We start from the raw sequence: 9020 nt of genomic DNA, 5'->3' as shown, positions 1-9020 counted from the left end.
CATGCTCTTTCGGATTTTCTTCCGTATGGCTGGGAAGACTTCCCTCTTTGCGGGATGGAATTGATTTAGCGAGTTGTCCAATTTGAACCTCCAAATTATGGATTCTAGATGATTGGTTTTTAATAAGCTGATCAAATTATGGATTACTTATTTTTCCGCTCATAGCATCAATAAATTTGTTGATTTTAGAAGATAAAGTGCTAATCGTATCTCTTGATTGATTTTGATAATTAGTGGTACGATTTTGATTAGCATTATTATTATTATCTCTCCAGTTAAAGTTAGGATGATTTCTCTATCCAGGATTATATGTATTGGAATAAGAGTTATTAGTTTGGTTTTGCCCTTAGACAAAATTTACCTGTTCAATTTCGCTCATACCTTCATAATCCACATCCGTTTGGATTGGCTTACCATTAGGATCACACGGTGCCATAAACCTATCAATTTTGTGCGATAAGACAGAAAATTGGGCTTGCAACATTGCAACTGGATCAAGATTCACTATACCTTTAACTGATGACGTAGTTGAGGATGATGGTTTCGCCATTGGTACGTGTCCACGCTCCGCGGGCCACATACTGCTGTTGATTGCCATTTCCTCCAAAAGTTCTCTTGCTTGGGCCGATGTTTTCTTCATGAATAACCCTCCAGACATAGCATCCAATGAACCTCTAGTTGTAGGATTTAATCCATTATAAAATGTTTGCATTAAAAGTTCAGCGGGCAATTGGTGGTGTGGGCATAAACGTTGGAGTTCTTTAAAACGTTCCCAAGCCTCATAAAGAGTTTCATTATCATTTTGAGAGAAATATGTTAACTCTTTTATGACTCTTGCGGTTTTTGCTAAAGGAAATTTTTTTGATAAAAATGCTTGGGCTAATTGTTCCCAAGTTTCAAATGTTGCGGCTGGCATAGAAGTCAACCACTCTTTGGCTCGATCCTTCAAAGTAAAAGGAAAAAGGCAAAGTTTGATTGCTTCCGTAGTCACATCTGTTATTTTAAAAGTGTCACAAATTTCTAAGAAATTTGTCAAATGGGTGTCAGGATTTTCGTTAGGTAACCCGTAAAATGTTACGTTATTTTGTAACATATTAAGCAATGCTGGCTTAATCTCAAATTGATTTGCATTTATTTGGGGTCTAACTATGCTGTTTGTTACACCGGCCACTCCTGGCCTAGCGTAATCCATAAGCGTAGCCATAACTTCTGGCTCAGTAATTCTAGTTTTTATTGGAGTCTTGTTTTTGTTTTTGTTTTTGTTTTTCTTGTTCTTTTTAAGAGTGTTTTCAATTTCTGGGTCTAGCGGTTTTGGTGGAATGCCTGAACTTCGAGAACTGCGCATGAACTTGAAATTTGGCACGAACCGAAACTACCTTCAAAACAGAATTTGAAAAATAAATATGTTAGTAATTTGAAATAAATAAAATATAAAAGTTTGAATAAGTATAAATAAACCTAGATTCGAAATAAAATACGAAAAATCTAAATTTTTGTCAAAAATTTTGGCGTTCCCCGGCAACGGCGCCAAAAACTTGTTGGACGATTTTCGCAAGTGCATGGTATACGCTTGTAGTAATAAAAGATATCGATCCCACAGGGAACGTTTTTTAACAAAAACTTATTTTGAATTGGTTAAATATACTTTTAAAATTTATAATATGGAAAATCGTTAAATCGGTTTTGGTTTTGAAATTGCTAGAATGAGAATTAGAATAGAGTATAAAAATGTTAGGAAATACTTCTGACTTAGGAATGAATTTACAAAACAGGAACGTTAAGTTCTTTTAGAAAAGTAAACAAATGTATTCGTTTGCATTAAGCAAAGAAAACAACTTTAAACTTTGTATAAATTATAACGATGAAATAAATGACGGAACCTCTAATTTTTAGGCTTTGAACTGTAGTCAATCCTCATACGGTCGGGTTAGATCGCTACCTTAACCAAATTAAAACTCTTTCGAGATAATAATTTGTCTAAGTGTTCAACAAAGTTTCCTTGTAAAGATTTTGAATTAAACTACGTTTTAATGAAAACACCGGCAATCCACTTCGGATCCTTTACCAAAGTGCTGCATGAAAATCTATCGAATAGAACGGACTTTATTAGATGAAATATAAATTTGATACAAGTTTACAGAGAACAAGGAGCATGAAAACATTCGACGGCGTGCAAGTGAACGGGTTGTCAATCCTTTCCTTGGGTTTCGTTAGAGTTTGTTAGACTCAGGGGCGGATTCTCTACTCAATCTTCTCGTTGAATCTTCGGAATAGAGACTGGTCTATCTACTACCAAAATGTAAACTAATATGAACAAATCTAAACACTACTGTGTTTGTTATTATTGAATAAACAATGTGTGTACATCATATTGCTTTTTACATAAATGAAATCTAAATTCTGAATCACTTGACTCGGAATTTCTGCATAAATTCTATACTAATCTCTTTCTTCTCTGTTTTTCCAACTTTCCATCAACTCTTTATTTATAGATGTTGAAGAGTCATGGTTGAAGTGTCGTGTCCGTTGTGAAGGATCGTATCCGTTGTGAAGGGACGTCTTTATCCACCCGAATGAACGCGTTTCTTTGGATTAAACATGTGTTCATTGTACTTGGACGAATTTCTGCACTTACCGAGAATATTTAATTCTCGGCCGAGAATGGGGGAGCATTTATTTGGTCTTCGAATGAAGGGAAGGAGCTGCTGAAAAACGCGTGTCGCGACCGAGAATTTGAGATTTTCGGTCGCGGCTTTTGTAAATTCTCTACCGAGAATCTTGTTTCCTCAACCGAGAATGTGACATTTTCTTCTGTTTCTGACTTCGTCTTTGTCCTTGTTTAGGTGTAATTGATCTTCGTTGTTTTTACCTCCTTTTGTAAGGTTTTTATTCTGTTTTTAAGCTCTTTTCGTTCCTATTTGGATTTTACCAAATATTTACGTACCTTGCAAGAAAGAAACATATTCGAGAGTAAAAGCATTCTAAACAGGTATAAATAGCACAAATTCATAGCAATACTGATGTAATTATTGATGATATATTAGGTATATTTTGGGCTTAACATGGGCCTTGAACTATTGCAAGCCATGCACTCATGTTTGTGGCTTGAATAAAGTTCTTCATCCTATTCTTCCAGAATGTATAATTTGATCCAAAGAATAGGGGAGGTCGACTAATTGATAATCCCTCTGGGAGTATCTGTGTTGTTTGGTTCCCGGGAAGGAAACGAGTGCTGTTCTCAGCCATTTATCGGGATCAGCTCAAGATAGTTATATCTTTGAGTAGTGAGCTATTAGGCTCTGATACCACTTATTGGTCCCGTGTGATTAGTTCTAGGGGGGTTAGGAACTAATATAACTTTTTCAAAATTTAATTATGCTGACTTAATATAATTTCTTGAGTTTATTAACTCAGCTTTGGTCAGCACGGCCAATTGTAGCGTAAGACAGCTTTAGTCAGATGTTGACTAGAACTGTTTTACATATGAGTTGAGAATTGACACTTTTGTGGTCAGCTTCCAACTCAGCACTCTTATTTACTCAGTATTAGTTTAAACAATTTATATGCTGAGTAAATATAACAAGCAACACATACAGATATATATATATATATTGAGAGAGAGTTAGAGATTACTCAGCACGACTTATCCTGGTTCGGCCTCTCCGCCTACGTCCAGTCCCCAGAGTCCCTCCGGGCTTTTTAAATCCAATACTTTGCTCTTTAAAGGTAGAGCACAAACCGTTTACAAGGCAGTTGAATATGCAAGAGTACCTTCCTCTATTTGTCCACTCAACTCCTACCAAGTGCTATAACCGAACACTTAGATTTCTCCACCACTGAGTATTTAAAACCAAACACTCAGCACAACACTCTCAATTTACAATTGATACAAGTTTGTTCTTTTCAGATGAAGAACACCTTAGATGATTACAAAAATCAATCTACCTTTTACACAAGTATAGAAAATTGGTGTAAGATCTCTTTTTGTTTTGATGTGCTTTGTTTGTATATTTTTCTCTCTTAATGTGAAGCGGAATTTGATCCAAGAATGATCATGTCCTTTTATAGTTGAGATCTGAAGCAGAAATGATTTGAATCTTGAATTTGTATGTTGAATCCAAACGGCTCCTTTTTGAGACAAGGCTCTGGTCAGCTTCAGTTTTGCAGGCCAATCCTGTCGTCTGAAATTCACAGTCGTCAGGTTTGTCTTCTTCTCGCAGGTTTCGTCTTTTTGTGCCAGTTTGTCTTTTAGCAAAAGAACAGTTGACCCATGTATCTTGAAATTGGCTTTTGCGTAATTCCAAGGTTTCTATTATTGGTGTAGACAGTTGTCAGATCTTATCTTTTAGCAAACGGATCATTCGCGCTGTCCTGAAGATCACTCAGCTTGATCTTCGATTGTTGTTAATACAAATACTGAGTTCTCTTTTACTCAGCTTCCATGGTCAGCTTCGTTCTTCAAGACTTAGTACTCAAGAAGACTTCTCTACTTTTAATACTGAGTTGCATCTGTTGAAAAAAAAAGTTAATTTTTGCATAATTTCCCCGTGTCGCGACCGAGGATTCTGACCCGCGGTCGCGGCACGCTGATTTCCCTGCGGAAATCAGTTGTCAAAACTCCAAATTTCTGATCCTCTACCGAGAATCCTCATCCTCGGTAAGTTCAGAAATTATCCTTTCAATTTTTAATCAGAATTCTCAACTGAGAATCTGAAATCCTCTACAAGTCCAGAAATTTTCCTGGCTGCTAGTTATACCCAAATTCTCAACTGAGAATTTTAAATTCTCTATAAGTTCAGAAATTTCTTACCTCCTTAAGAATTCTATATATGTGAATTCTCAACTGAGAATTTCAAATTCTCAACTGAGAATCACTGAATTTTCTAATTCTCATGAAATTCCAAAAAATTAATTAAAATCATGACTCGAATATATTTTTCTATATCTGAAATTCTAATAAAATGATATAATCTAAAACAAAACAAAATAAAAAAATAAATAAAAATAAAAATAAAAAAATAAAAATAAATAAAAACTAACTATTAGAAAAATAAAATGATTTATATGTCAGGAAATCTTGTTACGAAATTAGTTCCTATTTCGGAGATATTTTCGTAATAAATTTTGGTAAGTTCCCTACTAGCCCAATATTCTTTGTTGTACCTCAAATGGTTTGGTAACTCTTTAAGTTCTAATTTAGGTGGAACTATTACTGAAGGCGGAACTGGTCCATCTTCTCGAATCAAAGGCTCTGGGTCCTTATCTTCTAATTCTTCACCCATTATAGGTTCTATTATTTCTTCTCTTTGAACAATGTCATTAACACATTCTTCAATTAAATCAAGCTTCATACAAGCGAAATCCTCCATAGGATATTTCATCGCTTGATTCATATCGAACTCGATCTTATCGTCACCTATTCGTAAAACTACTTTTCCTTCCGACACATCAACTAGAGCACGTCCCATGTTCATGAATGGTCTACCAAAGATTAGCGGACAATTAGCATCATAAGCAAAATCTAAGATAACAAAATCAGTAGGAAAAATAAATTTGTCAACTTTTACCAAAACGTCTTCAATTATACCATATGGTCTTTTAGTGGATTGATCCGCTAATTGCAAAACCATATTGGTACGCTTGATGTCTTCTTCTAATCCTAATTTCTCAAAAATAGACAATGGCATCAAGTTTATACTAGCTCCTAAATCGCAAAGACAGCTTGGGAATTCCATATTTCCCAAAGTACACGGAATGGTAAAGCATCCGGGATCTTTGAGTTTAGTAGGTAATTTGCTTGATACTATCGAACTACATTCTTCAGAAAGTGAAATGGATGAAATTCCTTCCCAACTAATCTTTTTTGAAATTAAATCTTTCAAGAATTTTCCATAATTAGGAATTTGCGTAATTGCATCCATGAATGTTAAATTTATATGCAAATTTTTAAGTTTGTCTAAAAATGATAAAAGTTGTTTATCATGGTCCTTATTTCGGACCCTGTGTGGAAAAGGTGGCTTTGGTACAAAAGGTTTTGGATTAGAGTCAATTGGCGTATCTTTTTGTTTTAATGTATCTTCTTTGGATTTTGGTGAATCATTTCCAGGTAAAGTTGAATTTTCGGGCATTTCCGGACCTAAGTAGTTTTTCCCCGAACGAAGAGTGATAGCCTTAACATGCTCTTTCGGATTTTCTTCCGTTTGGCTGGGAAGACTTCCCTCTTTGCGGGATGGAATTGATTTAGCAAGTTGTCCAATTTGAACCTCCAAATTATGGATGCTAGATGATTGGTTTTTGATAAGCTGATCGAATTTATTTTCGATCCGTTTAAAACCATCGTCTTGATTACTTACCTTTCCATTCATAGCATCTATAAATTTGTCGATTTTTGAAGATAAAGTGCTAATCGTATCTCTTGTTTGATTTTGATAATTGTTTATACGATATTGATTAGCATTTGCATTATTATTATTATTACCATCTTTCCAGTTAAAGTTAGGATGATTTCTCCATCCAGGATTATAAGTATTAGAATAAGGATTAGTAGTTTGGTTTTGTCCTTGGACAAAATTTACCTGTTCTATCTCATTCATACCTTCGTAGTCAATGTCTCTCTGGATCGGATCATTAGGATCACATGCTGCCATAAATTTATCAATTTTGTGCGATAAGGCAGAAAATTGGGCTTGTAACATTGCTACAGGATCAAGATTCATTATACCTTTAACCGATGATGTACATGAGGATGATGGTTTCGCCGTTGGTATATGTCCACGCTCTGCGGGCCACATACTGCTGTTGATTGCCATTTCCTCCAAAAGTTCTCTTGCTTGGGCGGATGTTTTTTTCATAAATAACCCTCCAGACATAGCATCTAATGAACCTCTAGTCGTAGGATTTAATCCATTATAGAATGTCTGCATTAAAAGTGCATCTGGCAATTGGTGGTGTGGGCATAAACGTTGAAGTTCTTTAAAACGTTCCCAAGCTTCATAAAGAGTTTCATTATCATTTTGTGTGAAAGATGTCAACTCTTTGATGACTCTTGCGGTTTTTGCTAAGGGAAAATATTTTTGTAAAAATGCTTGGGCTAATTGGTCCCAAGTTTCAAATGTTGCAGCAGGCATAGAAGTTAACCAAATTTTTGCCTTATCCTTCAAAGTGAAAGGAAAGAGGCGAAGTTTGATTGCTTCGGCTGTTACATCAGTAATTTTAAAAGTGTCACAAATTTCTAAGAAATTTGTCAAATGTGCATTAGGGTTTTCGTTAGGCAATCCGTAAAACGTTACGTTGTTTTGCAACATATTAAGCAAAGCGGGCTTAATTTCAAATTGATTTGCGTTTATACGGGGTCTAACTACACTATTAGTTACACCGGCCATTCCTGGCCTAGCATAATCCATAAGTGTCGGTGGATCGGCCATGATTTCTGGCTGGACTACTTTGGTTTTTAAGGGTGTTTTGTCTTTGTTTTTGTTGTTTTTCTTGTTTTTCTTAAGTGTTATTTCAATTTCTGGATCAAAAGGATCTGGTGGCGTGCCCGAATTTCGTGAACTGCGCATCAACTTGAAATTGTAACACGAGCCAAACTACCTTCAAAACAAAATTGAAAGCAAATATGTTATAAAACTGAAAATAAATAAAATATAAAAGTTGTATAAAAATAATGTATAAATCTAGATTCGAAAATAAAATGCGAAAAATAAAAATTTTGTCAAAAATTTTGGCGTATCCCCGGCAACGGCGCCAAAAACTTGTTGAGCGATTTCCGCAAGTGCACGGTTTCGCTTGTAGTAATAAAAATATCGATCCCACAGGGATACGTTTTTTAACGAAAAACTTATTTTTGAATTATTAGTTTCGAACTAGTTAGATTTACTATTAAATGTAAATGAAAAGTGAAAATTGGTTTAATTGAATTTAGGAAATTTATTTGATTGAATTTGAAAACTTTGAGTATTTGAAAATGCTGGAATAAGATTATGTATTTAGAATAAATCGATTGTTAGAAAGATCTTCTGATTTTAAGGATGAATTTTACAAAACATGAACATTTAGAACTTATTAGAAAAATGAATGAATTTGTTCATTTGCATTAAGCAAAGAAAACAACTTAAACTTTGTATTATTATGATGATGAAATAAATGACGGAACCTCTAATTAATTGGCTTTGAACGCGACAAAACCCTTTCGGGATAGTTGCCCTTACTCAAATTAACACTCTTTCGAGATGATAATTTGCCTAAGTGTTCAACAAAGTTTCCTTGTAATGATTTTGAATTCAAGTGCATATTAATGAAAACACCAGCCTCACTTATATTGGATTGGTTACCATAAATGCTGCATAATGATTTGTCGAATAGAACGGACTTTATTAGATGAAATATAAATTGATACAAGTTTACAGAGAATAAGGAGCATCGAGTTCTTCGAGGGCGTGCAAGTGAAGGGCTTGATCGGTTCCGCTTCCTTGGGTTTCCTAGGAGGTTGTCAGGCTCGGGGGCGAACACTTTACTCAATCTTCTCGCTGTAACTTCGTAATAGGGATTCGGTCGGCCACTACCATGATGCAAACTAAAACTGGAACAATGTCTAAACGCTACTGAGTTGTAATTAAACTATAAACAATATGTGTACCTCATCTTGTTTTGTACAGAATCTAATTTCTAACTCTCGAAATGTTTTTACTTAGAACTTCGACATAAGTTCTACGCTCTGATTTCTATATCTATATTATAGCATTTCATTATACTTTTTCTCAACATCAACTCTTTATTTATAGATGTTGAAGGGTTGTGTTTGAAGTGATGTATCCGTTGGTTAAGAGTCGTGTTCGTTGTGAAAGGACGTCTTTATCCACTTGAACGAACGCGTTTCTTGGATTTTCAGCATGTGTTAAATGCTCTTGGTGAATTTCTGCACTTACCGAGGATAGTAATCCGCGGCCGTGAATAACGTAGCACTGAGCTGAGCGACGGACGAAGGGGAGAAAAGGTTATACCACGCGTGTCGCGGCCGC

The 9020-nt window shown here is 35.2% G+C and overlaps 2 non-coding genes across 2 annotated transcripts; both read left to right on the top strand.

Moving 5' to 3' along the window:
* The first annotated feature begins 728 nt into the window (after positions 1-728).
* Positions 729-835, top strand: LOC136225002 (small nucleolar RNA R71). Its single transcript, XR_010686743.1, has one exon. It is a non-coding gene; the product is annotated as a small nucleolar RNA R71 (small nucleolar RNA).
* A 6104-nt stretch (positions 836-6939) lies between these two features.
* On the top strand, positions 6940-7046 carry LOC136225078 (small nucleolar RNA R71). Its single transcript, XR_010686815.1, has one exon. It is a non-coding gene; the product is annotated as a small nucleolar RNA R71 (small nucleolar RNA).
* The last annotated feature ends 1974 nt before the right edge of the window (positions 7047-9020 follow it).

This window comes from Euphorbia lathyris, chromosome 3 (genome assembly GCF_963576675.1).
Source record: "Euphorbia lathyris chromosome 3, ddEupLath1.1, whole genome shotgun sequence".
NCBI classification, from domain to species: Eukaryota; Viridiplantae; Streptophyta; class Magnoliopsida; order Malpighiales; family Euphorbiaceae; genus Euphorbia; species Euphorbia lathyris.
The sequence above is the reverse complement of the archived record's forward strand: the minus strand, read 5'-3'. Positions and strand labels throughout refer to the sequence as shown.